The sequence below is a fragment of the Schistocerca serialis genome, chromosome 9 (genome assembly GCF_023864345.2).
Source record: "Schistocerca serialis cubense isolate TAMUIC-IGC-003099 chromosome 9, iqSchSeri2.2, whole genome shotgun sequence".
NCBI classification, from domain to species: domain Eukaryota; kingdom Metazoa; phylum Arthropoda; class Insecta; order Orthoptera; family Acrididae; genus Schistocerca; species Schistocerca serialis.
In genome coordinates this window covers 272643148-272665555 of record NC_064646.1, presented here as the reverse complement: position 1 = coordinate 272665555, position 22408 = coordinate 272643148, and positions in this window count along the sequence as shown.

Here is a 22408-nt window from a genome sequence, read left to right as displayed (position 1 = left end):
TCTCAGCAATAAGAATTGGCTCTAACACATTAAAAATCCGCCGCCAAGAAGAAATTGTAAAGAGCATTCAAACATCAAGAGCCGTGAGTACAGTTAGCAGCCAAGTCGCTTGCCACCACTACTTAGCCACTGCTCAACCAACTTCATGCATACAGATATGTATCAGAGCATGGAACAGTTAATTTGTGTGAGTGATTTTAATAATCCAAGTGCTATAAACCTGTGTTTAGAACCCTAACTTCTATCCTTAACATGAACCTATGCAGGACGCTCTCCTAAGTGTTCAGAAAACCGAGTACTTTGTTTCAAATGAACTATTGATTTATTTATGTTTGTCAAATGTGCAAGGATTAGCAAGAGTTGAAGTTCGTTAGAATGTTGCTAAAGTAATTTCAGTTTATTGCAAAGTATCGTTCTGCAAAAATTCAGTGCCAGACTGTGTAAATGTTACTGTCTAAAACACCTGATTCACAGGTGATAAAAAAAAGAAGGCAAATAAGTTATACTCATTTGAAACTTAATTTAGCTTTGATTACTATCATGAGCGAATTATTGAAGTTAATTGAGCTCACTGTTGAATAATTTGCCTTGAAAAGTAAAAAACACAAACTATTCCAAGTGAAGCTAAGAATTAACTTTAGCTGAATTAAATTTTGCTACTGAAATTATTATAGAGCTTGAATAGTAATACTACACCAGTTCATGAGCACCACTATATTCTTCTCATATTTGAAAGATAATTGGAATATTATTGCTACTAAGGAAATACACTCCTGGAAATGGAAAAAAGAACACATTGACACCGGTGTGTCAGACCCACCATACTTGCTCCGGACACTGTGAGAGGGCTGTACAAGCAATGATCACACGCACGGCACAGCGGACACACCAGGAACCGCGGTGTTGGCCGTCGAATGGCGCTAGCTGCGCAGCATTTGTGCACCGCCGCCGTCAGTGTCAGCCAGTTTGCCGTGGCATACGGAGCTCCATCGCAGTCTTTAACACTGGTAGCATGCTGCGACAGCGTGGACGTGAACCGTATGTGCAGTTGACGGACTTTGAGCGAGGGCGTATAGTGGGCATGCGGGAGGCATGCGGGTGGCATGCTCAACACGTGGGGCGTGAGGTCTCCACAGTACATCGATGTTGTCGCCAGTGGTCGGCGGAAGGTGCACGTGCCCGTCGACCTGGGACCGGACCGCAGCGACGCACGGATGCACGCCAAGACCGTAGGATCCTACGCAGTGCCGTAGGGGACCGCACCGCCACTTCCCAGCAAATTAGGGACACTGTTGCTCCTGGGGTATCGGCGAGGACCATTCGCAACCGTCTCCATGAAGCTGGGCTACGGTCCCGCACACCGTTAGGCCGCCTTCCGCTCACGCCCCAACATCGTGCAGCCCGCCTCCAGTGGTGTCGCGACAGGCGTGAATGGAGGGACGAATGGAGACGTGTCGTCTTCAGCGATGAGAGTCGCTTCTGCCTTGGTGCCAATGATAGTCGTATGCGTGTTTGGCGCCGTGCAGGTGAGCGCCACAATCAGGACTGCATACGACCGAGGCACACAGGGCCAACACCCGGCATCAAGGTGTGGGGAGCGATCTCCTACACTGGCCGTACACCACTGGTGATCGTCGAGGGGACACTGAATAGTGCACGGTACATCCAAACCGTCATCGAACCCATCGTTCTACCATTCCTAGACCGGCAAGGGAACTTGCTGTTCCAACAGGACAATGCACGTCCGCATGTATCCCGTGCCACCCAACGTGCTCTAGAAGGTGTAAGTCAACTACCCTGGCCAGCAAGATCTCCGGATCTGTCCCCCATTGAGCATGTTTGGGACTGGATGAAGCGTCGTCTCACGCGGTCTGCACATCCAGCACGAACGCTGGTCCAACTGAGGCGCCAGGTGGAAATGGCATGGCAAGCCGTTCCACAGGACTACATCCAGCATCTCTACGATCGTCTCCATGGGAGAACAGCATCCTGCATTGCTGCGAAAGGTGGATATACACTGTACTAGTGCCGACATTGTGCATGCTCTGTTGCCTGTGTCTATGTACCTGTGGTTCTGTCAGTGTGATCATGTGATGTATCTGACCCCAGGAATGTGTCAATAAAGTTTCCCCTTCCTGGGACAATGAATTCACGGTGTTCTTATTTCAATTTCCAGGAGTGTATGTACAGGGTGAGTCACCTAACGTTACCGGTGGATATATTTCGTAAACCACATCAAATACTTACGAACCGATTCCACAGACCGAACGTGAGGAGAGGGGCTAGTGTAATTGTTTAATACAAACCATACAAAAATTAACGGAAGTATGTTTTTTAACACAAACCTACGTTTTTTTAAATGGAACCCCGTTAGTTTTGTTAGCACATCTGAACATATAAACAAATACGTAATCAGTGCCGTTTGTTGCATTGTAAAATGTTAATTAATCCGGAGATATTGTAACCTAAAGTTGACGCTTGAAACCTCCGACGTTCAGTTGCGTGTTGTAACAAACACGGGCCACGGTCGGCGAGCAGCATCTGCAGGGACATGTTTACGATGACGACCGTGTTTACGAGTGTGGCTGTAGTGCACTGTTGTGGTTTGGTCTAGCTGTCGCAGTGTCCGCATGTAGCGCTTGCTGCTATTGTTATTCTGCATTCGTCTCCGCACGCAGACCAACTGTAGTACACCGTGTTACCTGACGTCTGTGATAGTGTAGTGTTGTAGGAACTGTGACCATGGTGTATTCGAACTCTGAAAAGGCGGAGATGATACTCATCTATGGCGGGTGTCGACGAAGCAGCTGAAGCCTGCAGGGTGTATGCAGAACGGTACCCGGACAGAGAGCATCCAACGTGCCGCACATTGCGAAACATCTACCGCCAGCTGTATGCAACAGGTATGGTCGTAGCACGCAAACAGGTCTGTAACAGGCCCGTCACAGGAGAAGCGGGTGCAGATTGTGTGTTAGCTGCTGTTGCCATGAACCCACACATGACTACACGGGACATTGCGAGAGCCGATGGACTGAATCAAAGTAGTGTCATACGCATACTGCATCGTCACCGCTTTCACCCGTTTCTTGTGTCGCTACATCAGCAATTACATGGTGACGACTTTAATCATCGAGTGCAATTCTGTCAGTGGGCATTAACAGAGAACGCGTTGCAGTTCTACCTGTTTACCGATGAAGCGGGTTTCACAAACCACGAGGCTGTGAATCTACGGAACATGGATTACTGGTCCGTGGACAATCCTCGCTGGCTCAGACAGGTAGAGCGACAGCGACCGTGGACTGTAAATGTATGGTGCGGAATCATTGGCAACCACCTCATTGGTCCTCACTTCATTGCATGGGCCCAAACAGATGCAACATACATAGCGTTTCTACAGAATGATCTGCCAACGTTGCTCGAAAATGTCCCACTGGAAACGCGTCGACGTATGTGGTATCAGCATGATGGTGCACCTGCACATTCCGCAATTAACACTAGGCTGACCCTTGACAGGATGCTCGACGGGCATTTCATAGGACGTGGAGGACGCATAAATTGGCCAGCCCGTTCTCCTGATCTTACACCTCTGGACTTCTTTCTGTGGGGTACGTTAAAGGAGAGTGTGTACCTTGATGTGCCTACAACCCCAGAGGATATGAAACAACGTATTGTGGCAGCCTGCGGCGACATTACACCAGATGTACTGAGACGTGTACGACATTCATTACGCCATAGATTGCAATTGTGTGCAGCAAATGATGGCCACCACATTGAACATCTATTGGCCTGATATGTCGGGACACACTCTATTCCACTCCGTAATTGGAAACGGAAACCACGTTTGTACGTGTACCTCACCCCTCATGGTAATGTACATGTGCGTCAGTGAAAAAGACCAACAAAAAGGTGTTAGCATGTGGACGTAATGTGCTGTTCCAGTCTCTTCTGTACCTAAGGTCCATCACCGTTCCCTTTGGATCCCTACGTAATTCGGTGCTCTCCGATACACACGATCGAACAGCGGAGGAGTGGTACTCAAGCGTCAACTTTAGGTTACAATATCTCCGGATGTAATTAACATTTTACAATGCAACAAACGGCACTGATTACGTATTTATTTATATGTTCAGATGTGCTAACAAAACTATCGGGGTTCCATTTAAAAAAACGTAGGTTTGTGTTAAAAAACATACTTCCGTGCATTTTTTATGGTTTATATTAACCAATTACACTAGCCCCTCTCCTCACGTTCGTTCTGTGGAATCGATTCGTCAGTATTTGATGTGGTTTACGAAATATATCCAGCGGTAATGTTAGGTGACTCACCCTGTGTATTTCTTTAAATTGGAGTACAAACAGTGTAATTGTGACATATGTTTTTTTTTTATTTTTATTACTGCTTCAGTTCAGTGCTTCCTGCAGTAACATATCTGTACCGAGTCACGTAATGATCGTGATTGTAGCTATTATTATTATGAGTTGAGTACAATTTTGCTTTCTATGAGTACTGGTTTGTGCATTATTGGTAACTACAGCTACCCACAGCTTAGATTGCCCTGTGTCTGTTCGTATCCTGTGTGCTATTCAAAGGTAATCTTAATGAAGGTCATTTCAACAAATAATATTCAATTTTCTTAAACATATATTTCCTAATTAATGTGCCTAATTGGGCTGGCGACCGTTCGATTTTTCATTCGTATATGAATTTCACTACTTTCAGTAACCTCAAAGTTAAGGCCTGTTTAGTTTTTCTATTAATTGCACTACATTCAAAATTACTGTTTGATACCTTTACCTGGTAGACGTACACGCACAGTCAAAATTATAAATCCTTTCAGAGGGTAATATTAATTTGTGTGTCACGACAGGTTAGTGATATAGATACCGTTGAACCTTCACAAGGCCTGTTCGGATGGACTTGTCATTTATTATTGGAAAGCTGATAATTAGTTACTATTTTATTAATATCTCATCAGAGAAATTAGTAAGAAACTTTTACTTTTCATCTTCACATATCTGTTGGGCTCGACTTCTTCTATGCAGTTGAGAGTATTCTTTCAGCACTGCTTGTCAAAGTACTGCGTTCAAAGCTCAGATTGATGCGGAGTAATGTAAGGAATAATTCATCTTTTAATTTGTGGCGTGTCTGTGCTATGCATTACTGTTCAATGTGCTGATGCGGCATGAGAAGTAGGAAGTGGTGGGGATTTGATGGCTCCCAGCCTGCAGTGGAGGTCTGTTGCGGTTGTAAATTTTACAACGAAGGATGCGGCCGATATTTCGAAGAACAAAGGAATCCAGCGGCACTAAAAAAATGCAGCAATGCTTGCCTTCCGCATGGAAAAGACCACTCTTGCCATATATAAACCTTTGGCCCACCCAAGCAGATCATCAGCATGGCAGGGCTATTTATCAACACCAGCCCTGCGTTATTCTCCACCAAACTGGTCGACGACGTCCTCTTGACGCAGCTACTGTGTTCGCAACCATGCTACGAATCATCGACCAGTGCCTGATGGCCTCATCGTCAGGCTGCCTTCACTTTTCATTAGACTACCTGCCAGGGAATCTGCTGATTCTGCATGTTAAAGGACTCGAATGGTGGTCCTACTAGTTCCATGATGCTGGGTTCCAATGCTTCCTGACACAGCACCTCAGCCAGAGGTCCCATGAAGTTCATTTCCTTGAACAATACCGTTCGCTCTCGCATTATTTGGATACCGGGCCTTCATGACGGAAGTAGCTGCTTGGCTGCCGTCCGCAGACAGCCGAAATGAGTGGTATGACCACCGCTGCTACCGCCTCAGCAGTCGGGGTTGTGTGTAAGCACACTGCCTCCAGCAGAGTGTGTGAACAGCAAAGTCGTTCACTACGCCTGCTACACCAACATGAGGACGTTGTAGGCTGTGTCTCGGACGAGGGCACACACATATAGTTGTTCGAGTTAATGGAATAATAAAGAATTGTTATGTTCATCAATTGTTTGATGCAGCCATCCACTATTGTCTCCTGTGTCCCTTGCCGGTAAACAAACTCAGGACGTCCCTGGTGGAAGTTGAAAGCCTGCTGACAAGTACGAAGATTGCTTCTACGAAATGTATTAACATTTTGCGAATCTAGATTCACGTCAGCTGTTTGTGATTCACGAAAATTTGTGCCAGACTGGGACTCGAACCCGGCTTTCCCGTTTATCGCGAATGGTCCCCTTAACTTTAGGCTATCTCGGTCTGCCATAAATTTTCATTGTCATCTTTGTATTATTCAGCCAATGGTTGTCAATATTCGCAAATGCGAATGCTTTTAATGTATTTCGTAACAGCTGTACTCCCATACAGGGAGAGGCAAATATTTTATCATCATTTTAGCCCGTCTAGGTATGGATACATTATTGAGGGTTACAATGTCTTTGTTTAGACAATGTATTTATTTTCACATTAAGATGTCCTTCAGACTTGTATGTATATCTGAAGGGCTTCGTAACAGGAAGCTACAAAAACTGTATAAATACAGGTATTTTAACCACCAATAACGAAGATAGCTCCCACCAGCCAGTGGTGGTCATTGAACTGTCAACCGGCTACATTCTGTTGACAGAAGTGGGATGGTGTGATGAGGAAAAAATGCTGAAGAATTGTCGTGGACCATGGCAACAGCTCTAAGCAGCAGCTCGGGATTTAATTTAAAACCGCTCAAAGGACTCCCTACGTCTTTGGACTTGGCCTCTCCCTACTATCCCCGTAACGTGGGAATTAGATACAGTGGTAGTATCTGGTAAAGGACCGAGGCATGAACTGTTAGCGCCTGTACTATACACACAGTGCAATTTGCTGGAGACTTGGTCCAAGCACTGATTCGCACACTGTAGCGTGCTACATATGCCACCGAAAAAGGCATTACTCCATCTCATTATGAGAATGCTCTTGGCTCAAGTGAGGAAAGACTAATGTTTCCCAAAAACTAACGGAAGGTCAGAATCGCTTGCATTTTTTGGGGATTGCAGTTGCCAGCAACAACTCGCTGTCATAACGAATTAACGACTGGATACGCCAAACATATCTGTTACTGAAACGAATTGGAAAGAAAAAAACTGACAAGTCGGTAGCACATATGCCGAGGCATCAAGAATGGATAAATATGGTTATTGGGAGAAGTTGGTGGGAGGAGGGGAGAGGGAGGCTAAAAATTGGATGTAGACACCAAGGCTTGTCTGAAGCTAACAGGGTCAATTAGATGTAGGCCTCAGTAATTATGCAAAAACAACAGCGTTCTAGAGGATAGACTAGCGGGGAGACTGAGTTCAAACAGTCCTCACAGCTAGCCGGCCGAAGTGGCCGTGTGGTTAAAGGCGCTGCGGTCTGGAACCGCAAGACCGCTACGATCGCAGGTTCGAATCCTGCCTCGGGCATGGATGTTTGTGATGTCCTTAGGTTAGTTAGGTTTAACTAGTTCTAAGTTCTAGGGGACTAATGACCTCGGCAGTTGAGTCCCATAGTGCTCAGAGCCATTTGAACCAGTCCTCACAGCTAAGACAGCGATATCAACAAATAAAATATAGGCAACCTGTTCGTTAGTGGAATCTTTTCATGTATATGAAATGAAAATCTTCTACTTGGTTGTACCATTTTTGGATATTCCTTGGAATGATCTCCACAGTGTGATAGAGACTTTCCAGCTCAGGCCTATTCCACTGTTTGACAGCGACCTTGGTGCGGTGATCCAGTGTGTGAAGACGGTTCCTGCAAATTTCCACTGGTTCGAATCATGCTGAACAAGATTCATCTCGGTATCTGCTGCATGCCATTCCATTTGGTTGAAGGAGGTATTCACAAAATGGGTTCAGCGCCCACATTGTTTATTGTGCTGAAAAACTGAAATGTTGACTGTAGGGCTTGCAAATAATTCGTAGTAACCTATCATGATATCGTTCAGCGTTTAAATTATCCTCGATAACGACGAGTGGCGCCCGACCCCATAAATAATACAAGTGCGAAATATAATCGACCCAGCTCCGTTAATCCATGTGTCTGCATGCCTGGGACACTGATTGGTACCTGATGGCCTCCACACTCCACTAAGATGCTCACGACGACGGCACTGTTATCCATAATGGATGCTTAGAGGCAAAACTGTCCTTGTGGCTGCTATTGCTTACTTTCAAGGGTAAGACAGCCCTCTCAGTTGTCGCCAAAATGACAGAGCATAGTTCTGTTGCGTTCTCCTTAGGCAAACTATGAGCCATAATTTGCAGGTAATGGTCATCAGTTTGTGTTAAGGAAGACGTACTGAGTTGCATGTATCTCGACAGTGGATGAATGTTCCAGTCACGACATTTTGCTGAACGCAAATTTGGCTAACGGCTTCCATTGGTGGCCACCCTTCTTGCGGAAAGTGATGATGTGCGAGCGGTCAAATGGTAAGCTTCAGATAAACCATAAGGCATGTTGATAGACTAAACATTGTATAGTAGGAGCATACACTGTCTGATAAACGTATCCAGATACCTATGGAGTGTGTCCATCGTTCGCATTTATAACGGCTTGAAATCTGTTACGGACACTGTCAATCATGTGTCTAAATGTCTGTGGAAGAATAATAGCCCATTATTTTTCAAGGGTCGTGACCATATAAGGTATTCATGTTCGATGCTGGAGTCTGGAGCGAAATCGACGTAGTAAATCATCCCAGAGGTAGTCCATTGGATTCAGCTCGGGACTCTCGGACAGACAAGCCTATTTCATGGATGTAATTGTCCAAAACCACTGACTCACAGGTACTGTTTTATGACAGGGTTCATTGCAGTGCTGATACCAACAATCATCGTCTCTGAAATGTTTCGCCATTGTATGCAGTTCGTATACTTCCATATTTAGCCTTTTCTTAAGAGCAATAGCGCGACCACACACAATAATATCATCTCCTCAGTAATCCACTGTTGGTACTACACATTATGGCAGGTAACGTTCTCTGCGCATTCGCCAAAGCTAGACCCTCCCATCGGATTGGTACTGCGTGAGTCATCAGTCCAGATTACGTTTCCATTCCATCCAGTGTCCTGCCGCGTCATCCTTTGCACTGCCTTAAGCGTCGCTTAGCGCTGACAACAGAAATGTGTGGCTCATCGCATCTGCTCGATCATTGTCCCCCACTCTTCTTATCTCCCTACCCACAGTACTTGCATTAGTTGGACTACTGGTAGAACTTTCGAACTCACAAGTGATTCTTTCCGCTTGTTACACGCGATTTATTTCAACTACTTGGCCGAATACTCGACGGTATCTGTCCCTCCAGGTGACGAAGCCACGTCCAAAGTTACTGAACTCGTTTGACCGACCCAGTGTACAGTTATTGCTTCTGTACTGACAGCAGAGTACTCTCCGTGACTCAAATGAAAACCTTAAATTTGTAATAATAAATCGAAATTTCGGGCCGTTATACTGTAAGTTGGTAAGCATGCTAAAATCAGCTTGCAGAATGGCCTGTAGGTGGCAGCATAGTGCATATGCGCACATACCGTCGCAGTGTCAGTATAAAAATGGCCGCCCCACTTGCGACTTGCACCAGCCAAGAACAGCGTTCTGTTATTCGGTTTTTGTGTAGTGAAGGTGTGAAACCTATTGAAAATCATCGACGAATGAAGGTTCAGTATGGTGATGCATGTTGTCGCAGCAGCAAGTCTCCGAATGGAGTAGGAAGTTCGCAAATGGTGTGACTTCAGTGGAAGATGCTCCTCGTCCAGATAAGGCACAACGAGTTGTGACTCCACATTATAGCAGTTGAAGCCATAGTGAAGGAAAACCGCCGAGTGACACTGAATGACATTGCAGCATGTTTACAGATTACTCATGGGTCAGCACATCGCATTGTGCATGATGTGCTCCAGTTTCACAAAGTGTCTGCAAGATGGGTGCTACGGCAGCTGACTCCTGAAATGAGAAAACGACGTGTTGATGCTTGTGAAGAACTCTTCGGCGCTTTGAACGAGAAGGTGATGGCTTCCTTGCAGAATCGTTACTGGGGACGAAACCTGGGTTCACCTCCACCAACTGGAAACGAAGAGAGCGAGCAAGGGATGGCGCCATTCCTCATCACAAAAACCAAAGAAGTTTCGAACAGAGCCATCAGCAGGAAAGGTTATGCTGACTCTCTTTTGGGACGAAAAAGGCGTCATTTTGGAGCATTACATGCCTAGAGGGATCACTGTCACACCATTGCATCATACACAGTTCTCCTAAAAAATTAACTGCGGCTTGCAGTCAAATCAAAGCGACGTGGATTGCTGTCAGCAGGTGTCCTTTTGCAACATGACAATGCAAGGTCTCACACTACCCATACAACAGTTGCAACAATCACAGACCTGCCACAATCACAGACCTGCATTTTGAGTGTCTGGAGGACTTGCATTGAGCGTGGGGGAGATTATGTTGAAAAGTGATACAGCTTTGTAGCACTTCTGCACAATAAATAATATTTATAAATTATTTAAGGTTTTCATTTGACTGGTGGGTCCGACTCTCGTAGCATGTAGCGGCCAGTTCCGCATTGTATAGACGTGTCTGGATATTTTTGATGCACACCAGGTGGAATAATCTTGTCATACAATGTTCCCCTAAGGATCTAAGTCTTTCTTAAAGAATATACCATACTCTACAACAGCATCTAGACACAAACTCTAGCTGGCCGCTGTGGCCGAGCGGTTCTAGGCGCTTCAGTCTGGAGCCGCGCGGCTGCTACGGTCGCAGGTACGAATCCTGCCTCGGGTATGGATGTGTGTGATGTCCTTGGGTTAGTTAGGTTTAAGTAGTTCTAAGTCTAGGGAACTGATGACTTCAGATGTTAAGTTGCATAGTGCTTAGAGCCATTTGAACCATTTTGAACACAAACTCTGCAAATTACTGTGGATCGTATGGCAGAAGGTTTTTGGCATGGTACCATACGTCCTCCTGCTCCAGTCACGTATGGAGTGCGGAAAGAATGACTGCTTAAATTGGTGCTTGAAATTTTAAAGTGGGTTATGGCGTGGTTATCGGCCTCAATCTTCAGATGCCTGACAGGTCAGATTTTTGCAGAATTTCCGTAAGGCTCTCCCACGACTCAAACAATCCTGCGCGTTCAGTATCCCGTGTTAGTACCATGTGATATAGGTCCCACAAACTTGAGCAATATTCTAAGATGGGACGCACATGTTATTTTTAAGCAGTCTTCTTCGTTGACTGACTGCATTTTCATAGTATCCTGAAACTGAATCAAAATCTGCCACCCACTGTACCCATGGCTGAGCCTATATGATCATTACATTTAATTTCATTTTCCCAGAATTTGTTAGTATGAGTTGACTAATTGTTGTTGTTTCAATGTAAGTCTTTCAGTATTCTATCAATTTCTTCCTATAGTATCACATCATACTCTTCGTCTTCTCTTTTCATAATATTCTCTTAAAGTTTCTTTTCTTGATATAGGCCTTCAGTACATCACTTCCAACTCAACAAAGTGTTCTTTGCTTAGTATTTGTTTCACATCAGAGCTCTTAATATTCATACGACTGTTTCACTTTGCTCCAAAGGTTTCTCCAATAGTCGTATTCATACTATCTATCTTTCCCATAGTCATCCAAGCTTTGGCATCTTTGCACTTCTTTTCTTTCGACATCCTGTACTTTTTTTTAATTTCATGTTTCATGCATATGTATTCCCTTTTCCAGACTTCATTTGCTGCATTTTTATTTTTCTGTTCTTCTTAATTAGATTTAATCTCTTGTGTTATCCAAGGACGTCTATTGGACCTTGCCTTTTGGCTAGTTATTCCTCTGGTACGTTCACTATTTCAACTGATAAAGCTATCCGTTCGTCTACTACTGCTCCTTCCTTTCGCCTGTTCCAGTGAGTCGTTACCTAATGCTCTCTTTGAAACTATTAACAATATTTGCTGTCATTTACGTCCTATCTCCTTAATATCTAACATTTATGCAATTTCTGCAGCCTTACTGTGTACATCATGACTAATAAATTATAGTCTGAGACAACAGCTGCTCTTGGAAATATTTTGCTGTTTAAAATCCGGCTTCTACGGCCATGCCTTACCGTTATATAAACTCCTCCTTCCAAAAACAGGCCTCGGAAGAGTCAACGGGACAGACCGACTGCCATGTCATCCTCAGCTGATGAACACCACTAGATGCAGTTATGGAGAAGCATGTGGTCAGCTCCCTGCTGTCCCAGCCACTGTCAGTTTTCGTGACCAGAGCCGGTACTTCTCGATAAAGTAGATTCTCAATTGGCCTCACAAGGGCAGAGTGCATTCCACTTGCCAACAGCTCTCAGCAGACTCAGACCGTCACCCATCCAAGTTCTAGCCAAGCCAGACCGACCATAACTTGGCTGGTCTAACGGGAAATGGTGTGTTTCCAATGTGGCAAGATCGTTGGCTTACCATCATATAATCTATCACAGATCTTCTGGCACTTCTACGTCACTTCCACTAATACAGCTTTCTTTCACGATTGTAATGGTAGCGATTATCTTGTTCTCTACGCAAAATTCTATCAAGCTGTGAGGCAACTGCCGTTTCCAAGCCTTACTGCACATATTATCTTATTCTGCATACGTGATTAGTGCATCAAACGTCCATATCTTCATTTTGCTTTCCGAATCGTTCAATGTTTACTGTCCATTATTTGCAATTTTATGAATGAACACGTGACTGATTAGGACATAGTTGCTAGTAATGTAGATGCATGAGCACACTGGATTTCGGTATCAAGCTCACTTCTGATGACATTCAGATTTCTCGGTTCACATCTTGGCTTGTACAAATAAAATGACACAATTTCATAGGCTTTACTGGACTCATACAGATATTATTTTATGTATGTAGACTAAAGCGACGAGTGAAAATTTGTATCAAGGCTGGGAATCGATCCGTGTCTTCCACTAGTAGGCAGGTGCATTAGCCACTAAGCCACCTTGGCACAGCAGTTCAGACAACTGCGCGGATTACCCTGGCACGCCTCCCTCCTCGATTCAAATTACCACTGCCACCCCAGTCTATTGTAAATTCCCCCTTACTCACGAACAGAACTGACAAGTCTCTCCTTCGACGCTTGGAAATTCTAGTCGTGTGTAAGAGGAAATTTACAATATACTGGAGTGTGAATTTGGATCGAGGAGTGCGAGGTGCGACAATAAAGTAATGAGACTGATGTGAAAAAAAATGTTGCTTACCGTTTTAGTCAAGTTTAGTGTTGTTTCCTTCAAAGCAGTTCCCTTCTGATTGCACACACTTTTTCCAGCGCTTCTGCCATTGATGGTAACATTTCTGGAACTCATCTTCTGTAATATCCTCCAAGACCCTCGACACAGTTTTTTGGACATATTGTGTTGTTTGAAAATGGTGTCCCTTGACTGCCGTTTTGACTCTTGGAAATAGAAAAAAGTCGCACGGAGCAATATCTGGTGAATGAGGTGGCTGTGGTAGTACTGAAATCTGTTTTGAAGTTAAAAATTGCTGTACTGACAGAGCAGTATGGGATGGCACATTATTGTGAAGCAGAATCCGATTATCAGCACTGTTGGCATGAACACGAAGAACTCTTTTATGAAGTCTTTCTAAAATTTCTTTGTGGTAATATTGGTTAACTGTTTGACCAGGAGGCACCCCGGCCAAGTTGACATCCGTCTGTGAAGTTGATGGTGTCTACTACGGTCTTCATCTTCAACATTCGTTCTGCTTTCACTAAACATTTTATGGCAACAAAAAACTTGAGCTCTTGACATAACCTCTCCAAAAGCCTTCTGAAGCTTACCGTAAGTTGTAGTCCCATTTTCACCGAATTTAACGCATAAATAAATGGCATACCATTGTGCAATATTATGTGGTTCCATTTCCGTGATGAGAGACACAAACACGTGTTAACTTACTACAGCACAACTAACGACTGAGGAGTTGCATCGATGTGCCGCTTGGACTAAAAGCAGCTTAAAGACCAAGGTCAAAGATATTGTGCCTACGCAAGCCTGCAGGTTTGGCACATCTTGCACACAAAATCAGGGTTGCCACATCTTGCAAACAAAATCAGTCTCATTACTTTATTGTCGCACCTTGTAAGGCATGCCAGAGTAATCTGCGCAGTTCTGTGAACCACTGTGCCAAGTTGGCTTAGTGTTTAACGCACCTGCCTAGAAAGCGGGAGACCTAGATTCGATTTCCGGCCTTGGTACGAATATTCACTCGCTGCTTCAGTCTATACACACAACATCTCGGCTTCGCACGTGGGATTTCCTATAACTGCGGACAGAAATCTTCCCACACTCTGCAAAACGATGTCAGCCAAGCCCCATTTTCCTATAGTCGAGACAGCACAAGAAGATCCCTGGCAGCTCGAAGCACTGTTGTCAGCTGTCGACTGCGAAGCGCTTAAGGCTACTGGCAAAAACAGTAGCCATATACAGAGCTGTAACAACACTGAGGTGTTGCCATAGAGAGATTCACAAATACGCTGCCACCCGCAGCCCGCTGCAGCTGTCAGGTACTAACTTATGCCGACTCAGTTTCTCAAGAGGACAACACAGTGGTGAGTAATGGCCCGGAGATTATCCTTTGATCGCCTCTGGTCAATGGGAGACAGACCCGAGGGCGCTCAGGTACAGTAACAACCTGTACCTCACGCATGGTCAGCTTGGGACCTGATCCTCATTAAATGGGCAGTTTTGACCATCCACAGTGATACTAAATGCTAACCCACCAGGTTAGCCGAGTGCGCTAACTCTCTTCTTCCTGGACTCGGGTAGGTGCGCCGGCCTCAGATCGAATCCGCCCAGCGGATTAAACACGAGGGCCGGTGTGCCGGCCAACCTTGATGTGGTTTTTAGGCGGTTTTCCACATCCCCCTAGGTGAATACCGGGTTGTTCCCCACGTCCCGCCTCAGTTCCATGGCTCACAGATATCTGAACACTTTCGCACTATTCCATGGATTACACTATTCACAAACAGTTGGGGTACACTAATTTCTTCCCGAGGGGTATGGGGTGGCGGCAGAAAGGGCATCCGGCCACTCCTTCAAGTAACATTGCCACATCCGATTAACCATACTGACCCTGCGTATCCACAGGAAAAACGGCACAAGCAAAGTGCTACTAAATGCCATGTTTACTCTCGTGCTGCTAAGCCAAAAATATTACCACACGTGGATTTAAGGAAACCTCCCAGCGCCAGCGCTTTTTCTGTGGGAATGATGCTGATAGCCTTCCTAAAATTTACACGATTTCCCATCTTGGAGAACTGACCATGGGAGACTTCGCCTATTCTCTGACGGTTACTGAAACTACGTTTTTCATTGGCTGATGTATGTTAAATTATATGGTGGGAGACAGGGAATCAATTTCCAGGTCTGTGACTGGTGGTTCACTTAGGCACTTCTGCTGAGTGGTCGTGGAGGGTTTTTTGAAAGTGTTGCTCCAAAGTATGGGGGCAGGTCTGGTACACCAGTGTGAGGGGGCCAGTCGGTGGCAAGTAAGTAGACAGGGTGGTAAGTTGGTGACGAATGAAGTAACGAAATAGTTGGCTTAAGTTATTCTGTGTCTGTACTTCAACTTTTCCGTGACTTAAAGAGTATTCAGTCACGTCAGTATCGAAGGTATTTTCGGCTTCACACTGTCAACCCACTACAACCAGTGGCATACTCTGCAAACAGCTCTCACGCTGAGGCCATCGGCGCCACTACATTCGGCTAAGATTATTGCGGCCACGTTAGGACCGCAAAGTGCAGTATGTGATTCCAATTTCAGGTTATGTGGCAGAGTGGAGAAAAAGAGAATTAACCTCGCTTTACACCACAGGTAGTGTTACTGAGGCGCTGCTTGAGTTACTTCTTTCTTTTCTCGGGGAATTACAGTCGCTAACCACTCATGAATCAATTAAACGATGCTGTTATCAGCAGTAGGTCTCGTTTTGCAACTCCCTGATTCCAAATTGCATTCCAGTTGTGTACTCTGTTAATGTCATGCCAATTTGATTCTTTTTCTACCATGTCTGAAATTATTATTTATACGTCTGTAAATTGTTTTGTGGCTATCACTTCAGTCAACTTGTCCAGTGAAATGTTGATAGTGACCCTTTGTAGTTAACTACTTAATACAAATCTTGTTAAGGAAATCATATTTCAATAGCTCTCATGTTTGCACACTGTTCATGAAGTTTTCTGATTTATCTAATTTTTTCTTGAATTAAAATAAAATATTATCTGATTCAACTCTTCAAACTAGTAGTTATTAGATTGCCCACATTCTATAAACGTAAGCAAGTGGACGAGGCCTCCTGACAGATTTAGATATTTAATTTCAGCTTTTCTTGTGCTCAACATTCAGTGTATCCATTTAATCCATGTGTTTCTTGAGTTTATTTTATCATCTCTTAGGATCAGGTATGATGAATTAGCTAGGTTTGGTGATTTCCAAACCCAGAGTGAATTCGTTAAGGCAGTATGTGCTCTCAGAATAGTTATCTCTGCAAAGCAGATTTCCCGTTTACAGCTTTCCCTTAGTTCATGTTCTCCTACTATTTTTCCTTGTCATTCATCGATGCCAGTTAAACTTTCCTCCGTCGAGTGAGGCAGAAACAGTGGCGATAGACAGACAGTGGTTAGTTTCCAGTGGATACGGAACTGTGGATACAATTGCCACATATGGGCAGAAATCGCCTGCCTAGAGATTTAATTGAGTGCTGCTACATTGCCCGCCCAGTTAGCCGAGCGGTCTAACGCATGGCTTTCTGGATTGGGAAGGAGCGTCTGGTCCCCGGCACAAATCCGCCCAGCGGACTTGTGTCGAGGTCCGGTGAGCCGGCCAGTCTGTTGATGGTTTTTAGGCAGTTTTCCATCTGCCTCGGCGAATGCAGGCTGGTTCCCCTTATTCTGCCTCAGATACACTACGTCAGCGATTGATGCGCAAACAAGTTCTCCACGTACGCATACACCACCATTATTCTACCATGCAAACATAGGGGTTACACTCGTCTGGTGTGAGACATTCCCTGGGGAGGTCCACCGGGGGCCGAACTGCACAATAACTTTGAAAGAGTGGTTTGGTGTGGGGCGGTGGAGGGGTGAAGTGGACCATGGTAGTCGTCGTCGGGTTATGGACCACTGCGGCTGCGGCGGGGACGGAGCCTCTCCGCCGTTTCTAGGCCCCCGGTTAACATCCAATACAATAGAATACTATACTGTTAGTTTGGAACTGTTCTTCGAATAGTACATCAGGACAGAAGATTGGTTTTCTTCCGACTTTAGTTCAGGCAACATTATTTTCAAATGAAATGAACACCCCTGGCAGAATATAGTCATTGATATAAGTCAACGGGGACAGCTGAAAATTTGTGCCCTGACCGGGACTCGAACCAGGGATCTCGTGCGTACATGGCAGACGCTCTATCCATCTGAGCTACTGAGGACACAGAGGATAGTGCGACTGCAGGGACTTATCTCTGACACGCCTCCCGTGAGACCCACATTCCCAATTTATTGTCTCACACTATATTCATAGTGCCCCTGCCCATTATAGTCATTACTCGCGGCTTTACTGCCGATTCCCATAAGAGTTAGGGCACTGTTTGTGCATCTGCACAGAAGAAGATGGTCAAATGGCCAGTGAGCCTTAACTATATGTATACAGGGTGGTCCATTGATCGTGACCGAGCCAAATATCTCACGAAATAAGCGCGAAACGAAGAAACTACAAAGAACGAAACTTGTATAGCTTGAAGGGGAAACCAAATGGCGCTATGGTTGACCCTCTAGATGACGCTGCCATAGGTCAAACGGATATCAACTGCGTTTTTAAAAATAGGAACCCCATTTTTTATTACATATTCGTGTAGTATGTAAAGAAATATGAATGTTTTAGTTGGACCACTTTTTTCGCTTTGTGATAGATGGCGCTGTAATAGTCACAGATATATGACTCACAATTGTAGACGAACAGTTGGTAACAGGTAGGTTTTTTAAATTAAAATACAGAACATACATACGTTTGAACATTTTATTTCGGTTGTTCCAATGTGATACATGTACACTTAACAGCAGAAAAAGTGGGTCACTGCCGAATACAACCAACATAACATAGCTGTGTTGCAGGTCCTCTAAACACCAAATCCCCGTGGGGTACAGTCGTTTGACTACACACAACGGGTACCGCAAGAGACTACTAAGATACCAAAGGTCTTTATGGCAGTCAGTCAAAGTGTCAACTAATATCGTCATACAAAACATATTAGAAAACACATTCTTAGCGATGAGACACCCCCTAACACTCATAAACTAACCATAATTACAACAAGTGACATTCCAAAAGTTCTGAGAAAACGGATTATTTTACATATATCGTAAAGTAATCCTTAGTCAAAATTAAATACTTGAGACAATATATGGAGTTACAAAGCTGTACGGCAATTGGAAAAAAATTTTTCGCTCTCTAAAAGGTTTTCCATCCACGTGCTGAAGGTCGCTCAACGGCGAGTGGCTCTGGAAACTGGATATTGGACGAACCAGTAGAAAAACGCGATTAACGGCAACAAGCACTCTAAGGAAATCTCAACATTAACAGCGAATCACCAGTAATTTCATTGTTCTCGTGACACATCAACAGCTACGTGTACACAAATTTGAACTGTAAATGACATGATTAACGTCGTCGTTCTGGATCTGGATTCAAACCTAGCACCTATAGCCATTGCTAACTAGGCTAAGCTTTGATTGTGCCTTATTGAGACCGGATCACTAGGCATAAAGAGACGTGAAGTATAGACGTTTGCGCCAGTATCAGTTATCAATTCAGATCCTGAAAATAAATGACGAAAATGTTTCTACTGAACTGTGAATCCTGTCATAACAGTTAACGTCCTGGGAACTACCCACAACGCCGTTTAATATGGTGTCATGCACAAGGAACAAGGTATGCTCATGTTTAAAATTGGAATGCCATCATATAAAGCTTGTGACAGGGATGCGAACCCAGCACCTAATCGGATTCTTAACGAAGTACAGTCACGCTCAAAAGTATCCGAACGACTTGGATTGCATTTCGCCTGATTCCCATGCAACCCACATAACGCAGCTGTCTAGCAGGTCCTCTAATCGCTCCTTGATACAGTCGTTTGACTATTGAAAATGGTTCCACTAGAAAACACTGCTCTGTACCGCAATAACTCAGGATGTAAAGTAATACCACGATACTAAAAATATCAGGGAACACCTCATCACAGATAAGACTGTCCTTAAGGCTTGTAAGCTCGCATTTATTGCAATAACTGACATACCTGAAGTGTTAGCATTTTCATTATTACGTCAGACAGGTAAGGCACGTAGTAAGTTCGTTGTATTCATGATTTCCTCTTCAAAGTAACATACCATACTTGTTATTTAACACAAAATGTCATTAAAACTTTACGATATTCGCGAGCACCTAGTTGAGAATATGTATGAAGTTCAAATGACACGACGAACCGACTCGTTCCGCATATGGATTCAAACCCAGGTCATGCAAACTAAGATTTCGTGACTGACGGAAATTAACGATCATTCCTGACTAGGCATAAAGAGAGTGATATACCTCGATTTTAGACAGTATCAGTCAACAAATATCAACTTTAACTTACATAACGTAAACATTTTTAACGGTCGCGAATTCCTACCCAGCATCAATTGTCCCTGTTAACGAACTACGAGAGATGTTAAATACTGCTTCTCCACAAGTAACTTACTTGAAATGCAGTGAGGTAAAGCTTTGTGTTGGGCAGGGATTCGAACCCAGATACTAATCGTATTGTTATCGAAGCACAATCAACATTAACATATCGGATTTTCTCGGCAGTAGCTAGATGTATTAACTGAAATGACGAGACGAAACATTAATTTTTTCCTTCCCAGGACTCCAACCCGGCACGTGTCGCTGTTATATTCTAGAGAAAAGGAACGTTAAGTATGGGTTTGTTACACCAGCAGCGACATGTGAGCATGTTTGAACTAGAAATAATATGACAAAGTGTTCAGTGCTGACTAGGAATCGAACCCCACACATATCGCTGTTCACTACACACAGAGAGATTACACTTACCGAATTTTTTTCTCCACCAGCAGCTCCGAATAACCTCCTTGAACTTACCGTGATCTCGCACATAGTTATGTGCCTCACTGGGAGTCAAAAACGTCAGATATCGTTAGTGTTGACAACGAATGAAAATGCATTAAAAATAAAAATTATTATCCACCAGCAGATAGGTGTTCTCATGCTAGAGCTTGATAATACGTAGTGAAAAGTTTAGTGCTGGGCCAGGATTCCAACCCATTCATGCGCAATATGTGGAGATGTTGAGGAATCTGCAGTTTTGAACAAACAACAAGTTTTAGTCGAGCTGTATTGTCACGAAGGGATCAAATTCCGCGTTAAGGGCGGTCTGAGTTGCATTCCCAGTTCAGAACCAATTTTATCGACAAACAGAAGCTCAAATAAAAGACGGAATAAGTGTCCTGTGACCATAAACAGGATTTGTTTCGTCACTAGAAAGAAATAACTAGTATAAGAAAGGTTACTGGTGATACAGTTTCTACATGTCGCCACTCCTTACTTTATTGTGGTTCCACCTAACGTCTACTTGGTAGAGAAGAAATATCATGTTTAATGTGGTTTTCAGACCACAATGCCATTATACCTTCTTCACTTGACGTAGCCAGAAGAGAATAGAATCTGCCTCTCCCTATCAAAAAACATCGGCAGAAGTTGGAATCGAAACGAGACCATCACCATATGAAACAATCAGTCCAACAGACCACCAAACCCTCTTCTCTACGACTCACTTCTCTATCTCAACACCGCCGCGGCACACAAGATGAGAATTCTGACACACAGGCTCCCTGTAGTGGTTTGCAGGATGTTCAATACATTCATTTACTTGGTTGACCGAATCGCCATGAACTAGCTGCTTTGGCTACCCAGTGCATACATTCGACTCTATTTTGTAATCACCGAAATAAAATAACGTAACTGCCACCTACACAGAACTGCCAACAGTGTAAGATGCAGAAATTTAAATAGGAAGTGTTCCTTTCCATTTGAGCTACTCTATTGCGCTATCTGTTTGTTGAAACCATCGTGCAGTGCAAAAGAAATGCTGTAACTGCCTGTCTCTCAGAAGTCTATATCCGGCCATATGCATTATCTCACAGGACTGTGGAATACCGAATTTCTGGAGGAACTGTTGTTCACTTCCAGAGGTGCTGCAGCTACGTCACAGCTAGCAGCGCAACGGTAAGCGTCGCGCACTGTTGATAAGACGTCGCGTGTTCTATTACATTCGCTACTACATTTTTTTAAAACGCAATTCTGCTGTCTGCTGAAGTTGTCAATTTAATGGAACTTTGAACATAATTCTCTTCACTTCTCATCCCAAAATAGTCGCGTGTGGAAAAGAGGCTAACTTCTGCGTCATTTTGTTCTTTTCAGATTTAATAGAGGCCAGGCAGCAGATGCGCTCGAAGCTTTTGTATTATGTATGGGGAGAGCGCATCGTGCCAAAATAGTCAGAAAAGTATTTTCTTCATTAGCTGTCGTCTGGTAGTGGCATTCTATTTTTCTTCAAACCTTGTTTGACAGCTTTAACTCAGAACAAGTTTTCTACATGCATGTAATCAATAAACTGCATGTGCATTGTCAGACTGTTATAGATAACATCAGAGAATTCGCATATATCGTTGATGATTAATTTCTCTGTCATGTTTAGTATTGTTTTAACAACACTAAAAGAAACCTTACGGATACTGTGCACTGTATTGTAAGAAATGAAATAAAACTACCCACGATAACCTTACGACGAAAGTCTGTTTTAACAAAATTGAGTATCTGTACACAAGCGTGCCTCTATCTGCACGAATTAGTAAAACACTACTCACTTAGATTTCGATTGGGTCTGTGTTTAAATGGTATGCTGTGTTGTACTCAACAGGTATGCAAATGTGGCATTTCATAAACATAGTTATGTATTCCTAGAAACCCAAAATTCGTTTGTCAGCAGCGGAAAGAGGCGTTACCTGTTGTGCAGCATTGTAAGTTTTTCAACATTGCACTATGAGCTGAAAGTATTTTCTTACGATTTGCTTATCGATGTTTGATCTGACTGCTTGCAGCTCTTACACAGATGGGATAAAAATGTTACCTTCAGCGAGGCTGGAACCGCGAACCATAACAGTCCCGTTTCCATAGGTCAGCACTTGAACACAGAGCTAGTGGATACATATGGTTTACGCCTTTCTATTACAAGGCCAATAGTGGCTAGAACTTGTAAACCGCTAGTTACAGGACGAGATTAGTTGCTATTGCCACGTTGAATGACTTTGCTGGGCTGAAAACCGTAAATTTACAATCTTCT